Raw genomic sequence first — 18,267 nt, forward strand, 5'->3', positions numbered from 1 at the left:
TTATTTCAGAGAGGAAAGAAGAGGGAGAAAAAGAAACACCAATGAGAGAGAATGATTGATCAGCTGCCTCCTGCACACCCCACACTGGGGGTTGAGCCCACAACCCAGGCATGTGCCCTGACCAGAATCAAACCTTGAACTCCTGGTTCACAGGTTCACACTCAACCACTGAGCCATGCTGGGCAGGTAACTCATCTTATTTTTGGCTCATCTTACCGAGATATGCATCTTCTTAGATGCACAGCAACACGAATTGTAAACCCAGAAATCCACACAGACTGGTACATGTACACATGTATGCACAAATAGACTTTTATATATACTCCCACATCAATACATATACTCTGGCACACTGATACACAAGCTCAAAGGAATGTGGATTGAGGTTCAGCTAAAATAAAATATAAGAAATGCAGTTTAAAAGATGAGGCAGGTAGATTACAAAAGAACAAAGCATCCCCATGGTACTCATTTTTTAATGGCAGTGCAATGAAGTCCTTTTTCTGTATGCTCCAGGGATAGGCTTAATGAGGACTGATTAGGGAGATGGACCTAGGGCACAGCTCAGTGCTGCTGCTAACCTGCTCTGTGGCAACCTGGCCACCTCACTGGTCACTTCTTGATGGCAGAACGATCATGAGCTATCGTGAACTTCATGATATTAGCAGGGAACTGCAGTTCTGTTTCCGGTCTGATCATAGGCACCCAGCAAGGTTTTGAGATGTGCAGGTGATGAATATACTGTGCACAGACAGCGTCCTCACACTGACCCTCACTGGGTTAGCATGGGGAAGGGAGGACAAGCAAGCAAAGTGGCCACTTGGACCCAGGAGAGAACCAGTTCAAGGAGACGGGTAGTGGGAGAGGGGAGCTTAATAGAGATGAAAAGGCCTGGGTGGTGACATCTCACCCCTGGCCGGGAGCTGGTGTGGGCTCATAACTCTGCAGAGGTAAAGGTTTTCTAGGATGTGATCCAAGGAACAAGATATCCCTCGCTTTCCTGGGGAGGCTGCTCTGGAGATACAGACAAAAAGACCGAGATACTGTTTTCTTTTCGTACTTTCATCTTTCTCCTCTTCACCTCCTCGACTGTTCCTCTCCTGTCCTGGTGTTTGAACTTGTTGAATACTTGTAGGTGCTGACCACGACCTGGCCCTGCTGTCATTTAGCCAAATTACACACATTTAGGTCTTTTCATCTTTCTTTATGAACCAGTCTCTCTAGTCTATTTAATCATTTTGGCAGTTCTTTTCTGAATTCCACCCAATTTAAAAATAAGCTAAGTTCTCCACCCCTGTGGATTGAAAAGCAGGCTGTTGGGAACCCATGCAGAGCTCTAGCCTTGGTTGGATGCATGTGGAGGAAAGATAACCCCATGTTTTTAAACTCTCTATTCCCAGTTTTCCTCAGCAGTGACAACCTGTGCAAGGCAGGAGAGATAGGGAAGGGGCAAGAAACTTGGCTGGCCAGAGCTGGAGGCCATGGTGATTATGCCAGGGTTTGTTTTCAAATGTTCTTATTGATGGATTTGTGATTGGTATAGGTGATAGTTGTATTTGGTTCATCTAAAAGGTACAGAAGTATTATACAGTGAACAGAAAGTATTGCTTCTATTCCTGACATCTACACACCCAACTCTGAAGCAGCAATCCAAGTAGCATGCTTCTATGGAGTGATACCTCTCCAGAGATATTTCATGCATATACAATCAAGTATGTATTATATCTATGTGTGCATGTGTATCTCCTCACCGCCATGTTTTTACGAATAGTGAGATACTATATGCATTGTTCTCCTCTCTGCTTTTCTTCTTAGCTATATATCTTGGAGATTTGGAGATTGGTTAGTCCAAATTCACACATAAATATCTCCTTTAGTATTTTTATGGCTACATAGGATTGATACTATAAATGTACTATAATTTTGTAGTCCACAATTAATGAGCATTTATATTCTTTCTGATTTTCTATAGTCACTATCAATGAACATTTAGGGATCTTACCAAATTTTTTATTGCTGACAGTGTCTCACTGAATAACTTGCACATTTTGCACCTGTGTGAGTAGATATAGCGGATAAAGTTCCTGGATTAAAAGTTATGTACAACAGGGTGTCTAGTTCAAGTCTGATTTGTCAATATATACCTACCACTAATGTCTAAGAATACCTGTTTCCCCGTACCCACACAAATACAAAATTTTTTGAACTTTGACAATCTAATAGGGGAAAAGTAAGTCATTTTTTTGTATTGCTCTTATTGTGAGTGAGGTTGGTTTCTTTTCACAAATTTAACAGCCATTTGAATTCCCTTTTCAGTGGACAGTCCATTTCCTTTCTTTACATTTCTATTAAGTTGCTGGCTTTCTATTGATCTAGCAGGGCTATTTATATATTAGGGAGATTAGCTCCTTGTGACATAAATTGCAAATATGTTTTTCCTGTTTGTCATTCTTTTCTATTTACATAGATTGATATATTCACTTTTAAAAAATTTTTTTTATTCCTTTCAGAGAGGAAGGGAGAGAGAGAGATAGAAACATCAATGATGAGAGAGAATCATTGATCAGCTGCCTCATGCATGCCCCACATTGGGGATCAAGCTGCAACCCAGGAATATACCCTGACCAGTATTCAAACCATGACCTCCTAGTTCATAGGTCGACACTCAGCCACTGAGCCATGCCGGCCAGACATTATGAAAATGATTCCTGGGTTTTGGTTTTGTGACATACTTTGACAAGTTTTTCCCACTTTGAGATTATTTCTTAAAAATCCCATGGTTTCTTCTAGTACTCATATAAATGACAGATAAGTCAAGTTTTATGTTTTTCAAGATGGCTACCTAGTTGTCCCAATGTCAGTTATTGAATAATAGATTCTTTATCTATAGATTTGAAATGTTACTTTTATAATATATAAAATTCCCATTGCATTTGTGCTTCTTTTTGAGATTCTTAGTCTGTTCCATTTATCTGTTGTGCCAATATCACATTATTTTAACTGTAGCTTCAGAAATTTTTATTATCTAATAGAAATAGCTCACCTTTATTACTCCTTTTTCAGAATTTTTCTGTTTCCCTTTTTTTATATGAATTTTAAAATCAAGTTGTCTAGTTCAAAAAATATTTTTGAATTTTTAAAAATCAGGGGCATGTTAAGTTTATAGATTAGGGAAAGTAGGCATCTTTATGATATTGCTTGCTCCTCCCCAACAACATGATACGCTCTTCCATTTGTCTATATGTGTTTGTGTGTGTGTTTCTCAGTAGCATGTTGAAGTTTTATTCTTGTGAATTGTGCCAATTTCTTGGTCATTTTATTTCTTTTTGGTTACTATTATAAATTGAGATCTCACATCATCTCTTCCAACCATTTGTATGTGTGTGCTTTTGTTTTCTGCTGACTACTTTTGTAATCACTGGGCATATTCCCAAACTCTCTTCTCTCCTCTCTGAGTTTCTCTTTAAGGTTATTCTAGGCCAGGGTTTCTCAACCCTGCATGTTTAGCATTTTGAGCCAAATAATCTTTGTTGTTGGGGGTGGGCAGGGAGGGAGGTGCTGTCCTGTGTGTTGTAGGACGTTTAGCAGCATTCCTCACCTCTCCTGGGTGGCTGTGTGGTTGTCTCTGACTAAGAACCATTGTTCTAGTCCATAATCCAGGGAAGGTCTTCATTATTTCCACCCACTCCCAACCCACTGCTCTGTTAGACAATACTGGCTCTAATCATGAAAGGGGAAATAGCTAAGGCCCAATTTTCTGTTATGAGAACAAACTGTGCCTGAAAGTAGCCATGGAAGTGATGGTTGTGCCTAGTTTATGGCCAAGCCACATGTAGAAATAGGTCACAGGCACAAATCTCGTGAATTTAAAAGTTAAATGTACTAGAAAGAGGGAAGCAGAATCTATTGCTTCTATGTCACTCATATATAGAAACATATACAAAACTTAAATGTACTACCCTGGCTGGTGTTTGCTAAGTGGTTAGAGCAGTGATGGTGAACCTTTTGAGCTCAGCGTGTCAGCATTTTGAAAAACCCTAACTTAACTCTGGTGCTGTGTCACATATAGAAATTTTTTGATATTTGCAACCATAGTAAAACAAAGATTTATATTTTTGATATTTATTTTATATATTTAAATGCCATTTAACAAAGAAAAATCAACAAAAAAAATGAGTTCGCGTGTCACCTCTGACACGCATGTCATAGGTTCGCCGTCACTGGGTTAGAACATTGGCCTGTGTACCTAAGGGTCACGGGTTTGATTCCTGGTCAAAGGCATGTACCTGGCTTGCAATCAATCTATGTGTTTCTATGACATCGATGTTTCTCTCTCTCTCCCCCCCCCCCCCGCTTCCTTCCTTGCCTTCCACGCTATCTAAAAGCAATAGAAAAATCCTTGGGTGAGGAATAAGAAAGAGGAAGATGATATTAAAAATGACTCTTTTGGTTTCTATTTGAATGACCTACTAGACTAGATAATATATTCAAGGATAAGACCTGACATGCTTTAATCTTTTCTTTAGGCTCTTGGATGTATGAATTATAATAACTGACTTAATGTCCTTGTATATTACTACTATTATTTTAGTCACTTCTGGGTCTGTTTTTATGGATTGATTTTCTTCTCATTATGGGCCATATTTTCCTGCTTCATTGGATGCTTGGTGAATATTTTCCCATTAATGAGGCAGAACTCTTCTGAGTGCTTTACCTGATGCCCCGTGAGTTTGGAGGTTTTTCACTGTGGTTGGTGGCAACAGGAACTGTTTCCATTCCTTTGTGAGGCATCGTTTTCTCTAGACCAAGCATGTCAAACTCAAGGCCCGCTGGTCACATGCCTCATTTATTTGGCCCATGTTAGCCTTTGAGTTTGACATGCTTGCAGCCCTTTTAAATGGTAAGGAAAAGTCTCTGTTATCACTTATGTTTTCTTCTAAACCTTTGTTTTATACATTTACTAGAGGCCCGATGCATGAAATTCGTGCAAGAGTAGGCCTTTGCAGCCCCGGCTTCCTCCAGAAGGTCGTCCAGACAGTCGTTCTGCTGTTCGGCCGTTCTGTAGATTTGCATATTATGCTTGTGTTATTATAGATATCTTTAAACCATCTGGAATTTATTTTTGATGAAATATAGTTTTAATATTTTTTCTCAATGGTTAGCCAGTTGTTTAACACCACATTTTGAATTCTCTCCTCTTTACCCAGTTTGCAATGTCACCTTTATTATAAGCCAAATGTTCATAGATATTTCAGTCTCTGAATTCTTTATTCTATCCCTTTGCTTTTACACTGCTAGGCTTTTGCACATGTTACTAACAAATCACGGCCCTCCCAAACAGATCTCTAGTAATCCAATTGCACTAAAAATGCACGTCTCTCTTAGTTCACTGTCATGTCATCAGTGCCACACATATTGCCTGTGCATAGTTAGCAATGAATAAATACTAATGGAATGAATTAGTTAATTTCTGAATGGCTTCCTCTGACTTCTGCTTAAGATGCTATATTGTTATCTGTGCTAGCATGCCCTAAGATTCAAAGTAGTCTTTACCCAAAAATCCAAATGGCCAGTTCTCCAATTGTATGGAAATAGGGAATTTATGGTGGATTTCTTCATAATAACTGGCATAGTGTCTTAAACTGTTGCTTGAGAAAAGGATTCTTTAATATTAGACTTCTTAAACCTTCTTCCAAATTACCCAAGTTAACTCATCTAAGTAGACTCATGGGAGAATGAAATAAAGGAGAATTTAAGGCAAAAATGACCTTAGTAGTTGATTTCTTTCAACAACTCAGAGGCGTTCATCTCAAAAATAGTGATAAAGAAGGGAAGGAGTCCCCATTATATTAATGTGTGACTCTACTTAATTTGACCCTTAATGAACTGCATACTGAACTACTTGAGACACTCGATGGTTTTGAAAAAGTAGACTCTCTTCATTAAGTATAGATTTCTAATGACTATTTCTTGGAGTAGATGTAAACAAGAAAATGGTTTAGATTGGTATAATAGCTTCACCCTGAAACATCTTGAGGTAATTTCTGATGGAGAAAAACAGGGTGCTCTTGTTTCAGGGACAAAATTTCTTCTTCTTCTGATAGAAAAATAGGTTTCAGCACTCAAAGCAGCCTCCATGCAGGGGTCAAGTCTTAACAAGAAAAGGAGAATTTAGCAACCCCAAAGCCCCCTTAGACATTTTAGATCTTGGGCTGATGAGAAGTTTTGTAGACCAAGTGGATTCACTGGGAGCCTACTTCCTCCTTTTAAACATTTATTTTATTTTATTTTAAGGGAAGCAAGGCTTGAAATGCTTTAATACCCCCTTAGAGACTGTTTGGCTATTACATAGCCCATAAAAAGCAATATTTGGATGATTTAAAGGGAAATGAATCAGAAATTTAAGGGTTCAGTTTTCCTTGTATGACACAAGATTTTTTCCCCCAGAGTCAATAGAAATGGCCCTTAGGGTAAAATAAATCTTGGATTTTATTGAAACAAAAATTATTATCTATGTATGTGCAGATAGTAATGTCTATTTTAAAATATTTTGCTTTAAAAATATTTAGACACTCAATCTTACTTTTTTCTACAGACTAACAAGGGTTCTAACAACTTTCCCAATTTCTGCAGAAATGACAGTTTTCCTGCATCAAACCTGGTCAATTAAAGTCTGTATTTCAGAGCCAGGTGGAAATGTGATCTCAGTTCCCCAGGCAATGTTTTCATGAAGTTTCTCTCAAAAGCTATTTTAGGCTGCGCAGTTACACTCCCCAAAGGGGTGATGGTGGGATAGTCCAGAGTGTCCATATGTCTGGTTAGCAATATTTTAAGTGTGGTTATTCCTCATACATTTAATATTTATTTTTTCTTACGTTTAAACAAGACTTACATTTAGGCATTGGACTTGTGTGATATAAGCATTTCTATGTGGATTAAGAAAGGGCTTCACCCTCCCCGGATGTAAAGGAAATGGACATCAACCAACCTGGGTTTCTCTCCCACACTGCCATTACTTCCCTGAGTGACAGTGGCCAAGTTCCATCATGGTCTGGGCCCTGTTCTCCTTAGTTAGAGTGGTTACATGAGCTCCAGGATTCTTCTCACAGCTGATGTGCAATTTTGGCACATAGTAATTATTCATTAAATGGTAACTTTATTTTTATTACAAGCTTTCTTCCTGGTGAATATTGGAATATCTTCATTTTCGATTCCTAAAGATTGATTCAAAAGTCTGGGACTTGTGTCTTGCCTCTCACTATTTACTAGCTGTGTAATCTTGGGAAATTTTCTCCATTTTTAGAAAACCCAATGTCTTCATCTATAAAATGGGGATAAAGGTAATACTATCAGGCACAGTTCTTTGTTGCAAAAAATGTAATCCACTCTGGCTAGTTTAGACAGAAAAAATAATTTGTTATAAATATTAAGCAACTCGGAATTCTCTGGAGGGCAAGGGAACCAGACTTAGAAGCGATGAGGCCAGAAACAACACCAAATGAGACTGTGGCATTTGCTCCAGTGAAAACACCATCGCTGCCAACACTTGGCAACAACTCTACTTCTTGGAGAGACACTGTAGCTTGCATTATAATGCTTGGTCCTGGATGCCAGAAGTTGAGCCATTGAGCCCCTGTGGTCATGTTCACGTGGGATGGATGCCATTCATACCTACCTCCTTGTAGCATTAGCTTCCAAGCTGAGGCTTCACATGGGTGTATCTGATTGGCAAAACCTAGTTCACACGTCTGATGGCAGCTGCAAGGGAGTCTGGGACAGCGACTTCTGGCTCTACTTTAGGGGTTACAATATGGGAAACTCTCCAAAACTCAGAATAGGTTTGCTAATGAGTTTAGTTCATTCCAGAAGTTGTGGAATGAACCCTTATTCCACCCAAGATTCCTACCAAATTTCCCTTCCAGACACACCTCAGATCTGCTGACTTTTCTTCATCAATACCTTTTTACTCTCATCCACCCCTCCATCATCACTGAAATAGTCACCTTATGGGTCTACCCATTTCTCTCTTTTTTTAAGCCATATACATGCACACACATGCACACTCAGAGAGGAAGGGAGAGGGAGAAAGAGATAGAAACATCATTGATGAGAGAGAAGCATTGACTGGCTGCTTCCTGCATGCCTCACACTGGGATTGAACCTGCAACCCAGGCATGTGCTCTGACCAGGAATTGAACCATGACTTCCTGGTTCATAGGTTGATGCTTAACCACAGAGCCATGCCGGCTGGGTGGGTCTACGCATTTCTAAACACATGCTCCTTACTTTTGCACTTAGGTTAAAAATCTAGGATCCTTATCAAGCTCTACCAGGCCCTAGATGTTATGGCCCCGCCTACCTCTCCATCCCTGCCTTGTACCAGTGTTTCTCTCACTCTTGTGCTCTGGACACACTCCCTGCCCAGCAACACTCTTTCCTGGCCAATCTCTACTTATTCTTTCACACTAAAGCCTTGCCTGATTTGGCAATATCAAACTGATGCCCCTATGTAATCACTCATCCTACCTTTTTCTCTTCTTTCTTAGCACTCACAAAATGTGAAATTATGCATTTATTTGTATGTTTGTTACCTATCTGTCCCTTAGCTCTAGGAGGTCGGTACTATTTTGCTTGCCACTTCATCTAGCATAATGCTTTGCACATAAGAATTGCACAATAAATGGCTCCCAGTCTAGCAGTGGAGACAGAGACATAGACGAAAGCAATGAGCGCAAAAGCCAAAACAGATGCATGGAAATAAATGTCAGGGGCACAGAGGAGGAAGAAAGAAACTGGGCTGGGGGACCCTCCCCCTGGCAGGTTACAGAGAGAGTTGCGCATTGATGAACTAAGTAACCTCTCCTTGAGCATTATTCTCTCAGAGTTGACATGTTGATGGCACTCTATGACCATTTAACACACAGGGAAGGTGTTGGGTCCATGCCAGATAATACATGCACAAGGTCCAAGGGGCGCAAGGAGACAAAAGTGTATCTGAGCTCCTGGCGCACACACCGAGCACAGCGGCAGCTCCGAGGGGGCAGAAGTCCTCTGCATCCACAAGCCCTGTTTATTTTCTCCTCCAGCAGAGGGGCTGGCGTAGGTCAGCTGAAATGGTGCATCCTGATGAATATTTATTGACCCAAAATGTTACGCTGACAGACATGTGGACAGGCAGACACAGAGGCCTCACTCTTCTGCCCCCAAGGCTGTGACACGGCTGACATCTCCCTGCATGGGTCCTGACCTCCAGCTGCTCCCAGGGATGCTGGTGTCTCCCTGACGGGGGTCAGTGCAGACACTGTGCCCCATGCTTCCCGTGCTGCCACCCAGGCCTTTGCCAAGCCGTGGTCTCAAGATGTTCCCATTCCCCCAACACACATGTACTGTCCCCCTGCGGCCTTAATTCCATTGCCAGAGACACAGGTGGCTAAATTCATTGTGCATTTTAAAGAGGGAAAAGCCCTAGGTGACACCAAGAATCATCCTTGTGGTAAAGAAATGGGTCTGTTTTTGCTATAAAAAGTTCTTTGTGGTCATGAATGTGATCCTTTTTCTCTCTTGTTCTTAATATTTTCCTCTCCATTTCTTGGGTTTTCTTTTCATTATAGCTGATTATTTAAATAATTTAATTTTTACTTTAGAAACTTTTTTATAGTTTTAACTTTTTAATATATATTTTTATTGATTTCAAAGAGGAAGGGAGAGGGAGAGAGAGATAGAAACATCAATGATGAGAGAATCATTGATCAGCTGACTCCTGCACGCCCCACACTAGCCATTGAACCCACAACCCCAGTATATGCCCTGACTGGGAATCGAACTGTGACCTCCTGGGTTCACAGGTTGACACTCAACCACTGAGCCACACCGACCAGGCTATAGTTATAACTTTTTATTGTTATAATGTAAGTTACAGAGAACCATGAAAAGCAAATGTGCAGGGTTAAATAATTGTTTAAGGCTAGCTCTCTTGTAAACACAACCCATGAGAAGAGAATTCTTCCAGTCACCCTGGAAGCCCCTATGGGCCCCCTTCTCAACCACTGCCCCTCCCTCCCTGCTAGAGTAACCACTATCTTAAGTTTAATTGCAACCACTTCCCACTTTTCTTTACAGTCTTATCACCTAAGTGTACATAGGTTTTTGCCTGCATTTTTTTTTAAAAAATCTCTTAAGCATCTTTTGATCCATAGGTTTTTTTCCTCTATCTCCTTATTTTTCTTACAATTCATTTATTGAAGACGTGGGATCACTTATCTGCAGTTTCCTGCAGCCTGGAGGTTGCTGGTTGCTTCCCCAGAACAAAGTTTAGTCTGTTCCTCTAGTCTCTATGTTTCCACTTATCCTAATTCAGGGCTTTTTGTTTTTGGTGTTTTGTTTTCTGGCATGACAACCTTGTGAGTGATGTGTTCTTTATCAGGAGGCATGCAGGTCTCAATGTCTCTCTTTTTTGTGATATTAGTAGCTATTGATGTCCAATACTCTTTCTTAATTCATTAAGATTCAATTCTATTATTCTTTCTTCATGAATTTGAAGAAATATTCTAATTCAGTACCCATATAGTTTTTGGGTGTTGTTTGTTTTTTTTTGGTAGTACAGTTTGCTTAAGAAAGGCAGGATAAATGTTATTTTTTTTTAAAAAAATAGTTGGTTCCTCAGCGTCTTCTAAAGATATGAATTTGGTTTTTTAGAATTGACTTTGTAAGTGGTTAAATAAGCAACTAATCATGTAGTACACTGACATCCCTTCAGAGGCTGTCACACATCCAAGAGAGAGAAGGGGATTGAGGGCGGCGAACTGGAAGTCCTGAGCCGGGGGAGAGATTAGGCCAGCAAAGTGGGAACCCAGGGAGGAGCACAGCAGGCAGACAAGCCTGGCATTTGCTCAGAGTTGACCTCCCATCTTCCGGTCAAATCATGATTTTGTCTAAAGCAGATTATGTTGGCCACACTAGCAGATAGTCAACACTTGGGAAGGGTTTCAAGAGGCCTCTCTGAAGACATCATGCCTTCCTTTCATGTTCAGCACGCGATCTCTTCTCAGGATCTGGCAGCTCATCTCTCTTTATTCTCATTCCTCTGTCCACCCTCCTCCCACCCTCTTGCAGAGAATGTCTGCAAGTGTCAAGTGTGTCTCAGTTCACCTCCAGCTGCTGATGGACGTCTCTCCTCCTAGTTATTTCTTTAGGGATTGTGGATCTGGGCTGTGGGGCAGTGGGAGTTGTGGGTAAGGGGGAGGAGGCTGGCACTCTGTAAACTAGAAAAACTTTTCAAGAAGGGATTAGAGTTTCTGGCAAGGCCCTAGAATTAGGGTTTTTGAGCAATATCAAATTCTTCTTCCTTTAAATGTTTTTTTTTATATAAAGCTTACATACAGTTTACCCTTTTAAAATGTTCAATTTAGTGGTTTTTAATATATTCAAAAGGTTGTGCATCTATTACCACTATCTGATTCTAGAACATTTTCTTTACTCCTGAAAGAAGCCCTGACCTATTAGCAGTCACTCCGCATTATCCCCTCCACCCAACCCCTGGCAACCACTAGTCTACTTTCTGTGCCTCTGTGTTTTTCTAGTCTGGACATTTCATATAAGTGAATCATACAATATGTGAACTTTTGTATCTGACTTCTTTCACTTATCATGGTTTTAAGGTTCATCCATGTTATAGCATGTATTAGTACTTCATTCCATTGATGGCTGAATAATATTCCATTGTGTGGATATAGAGCATTTTATCAGTTAAAGAACATTTGGATTGTATCTACCTTTTGATTATTATGAATAATACATCTATGAACATTTGTGTATGACTTTTTATGTGTACATATGTTTTCAATTCTCTTGAGTATATACTTAGTAGAATTTCTGGATCATGTAAGGCTATGTTTAATTTTTAAAGAAACTGCCAAACTGTTTTCCAAAGAAGCTACACCATTTTATACTTCAACTAGCAAAATACAAGGGTTCCAGTTTCTTCAGATCCTCCCCATCAACACTTGTTACTATCTGTTTGTTTTTTTAGCCTTCCTAGTGAGTGTGAGGTGGTGTTCTGATTTGCATTTCCCTAATGACTAAGATGTTGAGCATCTTTTCGTGTGCTTAGTGACCACTTATAGATCTCCTTTGAAAACTATTTTTAAAAATACTATACATGCTTCACAAGAGATTTGGCTTTTATTAGTTCTCTCTAGTTTTCTTCTTTTCCCTCTCCTTTTCCTCTTAAAATATCAGGGGCAGTCCCAGTGTATTCCTCTACCTGCCCCTGGGCCACACTTGGGCTTGGAGAAAACTGTATAGCAGAAGCAGATCAGGGGAAGGAGGCAATGTTCTTGTTTGTGAAATTTGAAAAAATTCCCTAAGGAAAAGTAAAAACTCCCAATCTGTTAGTGCCTATATTTCTCTGTGGGTCCCATTTTTTTGACCCAATTCCTCCTTTGATATCTATAAGAGAGTGAGGGAAATAGAGGTCCTAGAAGTCATGTTTCTTTGTCTGAGAAGGAGAGACCTTAAAAGAAAAAACAGCCCTAGCTGGTTTGGCTTAGTGGATAGAGTGTTGGCCTGCGGACCGAAGGGTCACAGGTTCAATTTCGGCCAAGGGCATGTACCTCCCTGACCCAGACGCTGGTCAGGGTGCATGTAGGAGGCAACCAATCGATGTGTTTCTCTCACATCAATATTTCTCTCTGTCTTTCCCTCTCTCTTCCAATATCTTTAAAAATCAATGGAAAAACATCCTCGGGTGAGAATTTTAAAAAGAATAAATCCATAAAAAGTTAATGAGAAATTCATGGCCAGGACTGGCTCCAGGCACCTCTTCCCCTGTCCTCCTTCCTTCTGCCCCAACTCTTCTTCCTGCTCTGGCATTGAAAGACTTACTAGTGGCTCTCAAGTGTCCTCTCAGCAAAGAACATAATGAATTCCTTAGTCTTGAGCCATAGGGACTCCATCATGTTCCAAGGGCAATCTATGTTATGAACAAAGCTCAGATATATTTCTGTGCTTAGCATGGTGCTGGGTGCCTGGGCCAGGTTACAGGAATGATACAATAGCTTATTTTCCCTCATTTATTCAACAAGCATCTTTGAGCACCTACTATGTGCCAGACTCCATGTTTCCCTGCAAGGGGACTAACTTGGGGGACAATAACTCAGAACCCAAGTCAACATTTGATGCATTTCATGTGAACGGTCCCCATATGAACTAGAGCCTGAGAAGAGAAGAGGCAGGTGGAGTGCTGAATGATGTCCCCTTGAGGTATAGAGTTGTGGGCCGTGGCCAGGGGTGCAGCTCCCACAATTTGCTAAAGAAGCTTAAACAGGCAGCCCCAGGCCCTAGGAGGGAGGAATATCATTACCATGACATGCATGTGGAAACAATGTTTTTGAGCTTTTGCACATTTTCCTGAACTTCTCATCTGATACCTTATAGGAGGCTATCTTATTCCATGCGCTAATATTTATGGAGGCAAGAGGTAAACTTAATCCATCATCAACTGCTAGGAGAGTATTACCACTTTAAATATAATCTTATTGAGCTCCCTGCACCTTTCCATTGCCATTTCCTTTTTAGTCAGTGTCAATTAGTTCTCCATTGCTGGTTTTAGTTTTCTACTTGATAAGCAAAGGTTTTGAATCCATCTTGATTAAAGCAGCGAGGCCCCAACTCCATCCTGCCAGCTTCCTTTGAAGTTCATGTAAACTCTATATTCAGATCAGCTGCCCAGGGCATAGAGAAAGATGAGCTATGAGCTGTGACAACACGAGGGCACCAGGCCAGATGCTTCAAGGCAGTCAGCTCCTTCTGTGAATAGAATCACTGGAGTTTCATCCCTCTGGAATGGTTTAGGTGTGGCTGAAGGGGAAAAACACACGAAACAGAAAATGAAAAAATGATTTCTCAGATCTCTTCCAAGCACTGATTTTCCAAATTAGGATTATTTGTTAAAGCTATTTGGTGGCCGGCTTTCCAACGCTCCAGATTGCCCAGAAATCAGGATTCTTCCAAGATGGCCCATTTGGTAAATTGGAGGGTTGGTTCAATACAGAGCAAGTCAAGAGAGGGAAGCATGGGATATTGTTAGACATACATTATGGTGTTTTCTCATAATTGTGCAACAACCACTTTGTCTTTCTGCCCTCTTACAAGACTGCCTTGTCTTTTTCTCGAGTCTCTTGTGGTTCTCTTTATTCTTCCTCTCTCCCTCTCCCTCTCCTTCTCCCTCTCCCTCTCACCAATAATTTCCCTCCTTTGCCTCTTCCTCTTCCAATTATTTTGCCTCTTTACACATCTTTTGAAATGGAAGTCATGGTTCTGATACTAATACATTTTAAATCAGCCGCTTTACCTCTTTTAGGGAAGAGTTCTTCATCTCTAAAATAGAATGGTCTTTAAATTGTCCTCAAATACTAAAATTCTATGATTTTTTTTGAAATAAAATTTTGTTCCAAGAACCCAGCTTTCTTCTCAACCCCCTAAAATCTGTGGAAATTGACTATATCATGACTGAAAAGCCAAGTGATAACTCAATATCCTTTTCTTTCTCTTTGGGAACCCCTTACCCCTGCATCAATATTAGAAAGTCAGACACCATCTCTGACACTCCCATGCTCCCGCACATCATCCCAGAGGCCTGAGAGCAGTGGTGGTGTGCCTCTGCAGCGGCAGCCTCGGGCATTTCATCAGCATCAGAAGCTCAGGAAAAAGAGGGATAAAGAAGATGAAAAATTTGGAAAACACCGTTTTTAAAAATGAGAATTTTTTTGTGGTGCTGAATTCCCAAAGATTATTATATGTAGTTCGGATTGGGTGCCCTACTTTCTATGCCATTTATTTTTAAGTTATTTCCCAGATAGGATATCTAAGAGAGCCCCCTTGCTGCAAAAGAATGATTTTTATTTGTCATACGGTACATGCTAGCAATCCTGGCATTTGATCATTTTCACATAAACATGCAGAGATACCTATAAATTATTGGACTTATCCCAGTTTGAGTTTCCAACTATGTACTGCAGTGATTACAGCTGTTCTTACTTTAGCCCCAGAAGATATTTTGGTCCATGTATACGGTTGATTAGTCATTTAGACCGTGGACTACATTTATTACATTGTTTGGGGGTGGGGAACATAATAGATATTCACTGGAGGCACCAAGAATCCAAATATAAGCCAACAGTTTTTCAAACTGGTGGAGGCCCCCTAACCTGAACAACAACCCCAAATAGCAACGGACCATCAGTCACCCTGGGCCACCCCACACTTTGAGATGACTTTGGGAGAACCTGAGTCCTCCTCCAGGGTATTTAAATGGAAGAGAGCAAGAGGCCAGGAAAGCTAACAGCCTCACTTTCTAAAACCTGGGCTCTGTCCAGCAGATCTGGGGCTTAATAATAGCATTGTAGGAATCTTGGCAGTAAAGACTAAACTGAGCTTTCTCACTCAACCCCTCCACCCCACCCCTTACTCATCCCCACCACAGGTCTCACTGCTTAGCCCAGGCTCAGCTCAGATTCCCTCATGTTGGGCTCTAGCCTGGTGCCAACATCTGGGCCAACCTGCAGGGGGCGCACTAAAGCAGCTGCTGCCTGTTACAGCTCTTTTCCTGAAGTATTTGGAGACATTATTTCACTATTATTTATAATTATCCATGTGGTTTATTCACATAACACCTTAGTTTTAGGCACTTGTCTCCCCCCCCACACCACAGAATTTGTAAATGTTTTATTTCATTTGTTATTTATGCCTCGCAGTCACCAAGCAAGGTTCTCTGTATAGAGAGGTGACATGATTTCCCTAAGTTTAGGTGGGAATAGTGGTAAAGACTAGATTCAAAGTCAAGCATCTGAATTCCTAGACCTTTCTGAAAAGGTTCTTTACAATGAGGATGATAATAAACAGAAAACACTTCTGCTATTGCTTTTATTTTCATTTTCCTCTTTAAAATTTTGACATATTTTATTTATGTCAGTTCCCCTGAGATCAGTTTTCATGAAACTCTAGTACTTTACTGGCTGTCCTCCATACTCAAACAATGTTGGGTAGGCTCTCCAGTCTTGTTCTGATTTATTCAGCAGATGGAGAGTTATTATCAATATTTCTTCAGAGTTTGAGGGGGTATTTTTGGATGATAAAGTTAGTTTCCATTTATCATTATTTTATCCCCAGCACTAGCTTTGAGGGGCTCTGATTTTTGCTATATAAATATGAGCCATGACTGCCTGGCCGGTGTGGCTCAGTGGTTGAGCATTGACCCATGAACAAAGAGGTCACTGGTTCGATTCCCAATCAGGGCACATGCCCGGGTTGCAGGCTCCATTCCCAGTTGAGGTGTGGGGGGTGGGGAGGGAGGGCATGCAGGAGGCACCTGGTCGATTTTCTCTCTCATCAATGTCTCTCTCTCTCTCCCTCTCCCTTCCTTTCCTCTAAAATCAATAAAAACATTTTTCTAAAAAATATGAACCATGAGGTCACACTCAACTTGGTCTGTTTTCAAAGCCAGAAGAACAGGGGCCGTTGGCAAGTTGGTGGAAATTTCACTTAAGGGGAAACCAGCATCGACCCAGATTTTTATTCGTACCTCCTTAGACCATAGAAAACATTGAGTAATTCGGGATCAAGGCTCTTGTTCTCACCCATGCAGAAAATGAGACCCAGAGAAGTCAGTAGACTTACCTGAGTCCCACAGCCCCTCAGTGGCAGTGCTGGAAACAGACATCAGCCATTTGTTCTGGGTCTGAGGCGGGGTCTGTGAAACCAGAGCCTCTCACAGGCAAGAACAGGCTACACCTGGAGAGTGCTCGGGGAGAGGGGAGATTCCCGGTGATTGATTCAGCTCAGCTTAACAAACACTCCCTGAGGCCACCACAGGGGAAACCAGCGTGGCATCAGGTGGAACCCCACGGGCTCCGCAGGCTGGCCGAGCAAGGCCCTCCTTTCTCAGTGCTGTGCTGAGGGGCCTCCTGGGATAGCACTGTGTCTGCATTGAAAAATCCCCTCTGAGGACTGGAATCCTTTATTTGGATGGATGAGACCCAGGCCTTTTCTTTATTTCCTGTGGTAACAGAAAGGAAGGCCATGGAGCAGCTTTCCTACCAAACCACAGGAAGATTAAAGGGCTGAGGAGAAGGAACGCGTTTTGGAAGTCAGAGAGCTCTTGGGCCCAGAGAGGAGCCTTCTCATTATTAATGGTGGCTCTGCCACAGCTGTGGCTTGGAAACGGGGAAGACGTGAGGCGGGAGAGACCCATGTGTGGGTTTGTATTGCGCTGACCGCAGGCGTGTGCTTTGGACACCGTGCCCCACCGACAGTCAGAGGGGGCCGAGTCCTCGCTGCCAACGTCTGACAGTCCCTGCTGGCCACCTTCTCCCCCTCCTCTCCGAGTCAGTGAGCGGTGGGGGAGGAGCTGCAATTGCTAAGAATAGCCGTGGTCTCTGGGACTTGCTCTTTCCGAGGAATCAATGGAATTAGAAATGAGATATTAGCTCTAATCAGTCGCATATGTTGGGTGCTTAGGCCTAGGAGAAGAATTTCTGAGTGCGGCTCCTCACCCACTGGGGGAGATGCGTCCACACCTGTGGGTCTGGCAGGCCCTTCTTCTGTCCTCCAGAGGGTCCTGGACAAAAGGACCCCTCCGTGTGTGCTGTCAGTCTGTCATCCGGCCTGATCTGAAGTGGCCAGACTTCTGACTAAGCATCCCCTATGTGGCTTTTCAACAAGTGTCGAAGAATTTCAAGGCACACATAGACCCAGCCTGAGCCAAGAAGTGAGGGCTGAGGGAGAATTCCACACCCCTCCCTTTGTCCTGTTGCTTTTGTGTTTGAGGGAATTCGGCATACTGTGAGAGGATGGGTCTTTTGTTTTATTTAACTTTGTATCTTATACAAATTTAACCTCTGAATAACTTGCAAGAAAAGTCCAGTGAACTCTCCTGTGTGCCCTTCATGTAGATGCACAATTGGTCAGCAGTTTTCACTGAGCTTATCAGTTTCTCCATACGGTCACCTGGCCACCTCTATCAGAATCACCCCAGAGCCCTGGCTCAGTTGGTTGGAGTGTCCTTCCATGCATCAAAGGGTTACGAGTTCGATTTCCGGTCAGGGTATATACCCAGGTTGTGGGTTCAGTCCCTATTTGGGCATATGGCAGGCAACTGACCAATGTTTCTCACATCTATGTTTTTATCTCTCTCCCTTTCTCTCTCTCTCTAAAATCAATACTCAGATAAATCACCCCAAACCTCTTCACACAGGACCTTGGGACGCCTGG

General features: G+C 41.7%; 2 protein-coding genes across 2 annotated transcripts in view; one reads left to right on the forward strand and one right to left on the reverse strand.

Annotated features, from left to right (window-relative positions):
• The window catches only part of HAO2 (hydroxyacid oxidase 2), a 152,343-nt gene that overhangs the window by 26,816 nt on the left and 107,260 nt on the right, over window positions 1-18,267 (forward strand). The gene's annotated exons all lie outside the window — the stretch shown is intronic.
• The window catches only part of ZNF697 (zinc finger protein 697), a 134,868-nt gene continuing 130,025 nt past the window's right edge, over window positions 13,425-18,267 (reverse strand). Inside the window, exon 3 of the mRNA XM_023761233.1 lies at window positions 13,425-13,857. The gene's annotated coding sequence lies outside the window, so the exon portion shown is untranslated. The remainder of the gene's footprint in view (window positions 13,858-18,267) is intronic.

The sequence above is a fragment of the Myotis lucifugus genome, unplaced genomic scaffold (assembly GCF_000147115.1).
Source record: "Myotis lucifugus unplaced genomic scaffold, Myoluc2.0 scaffold_203, whole genome shotgun sequence".
NCBI classification, from domain to species: Eukaryota; Metazoa; Chordata; class Mammalia; order Chiroptera; family Vespertilionidae; genus Myotis; species Myotis lucifugus.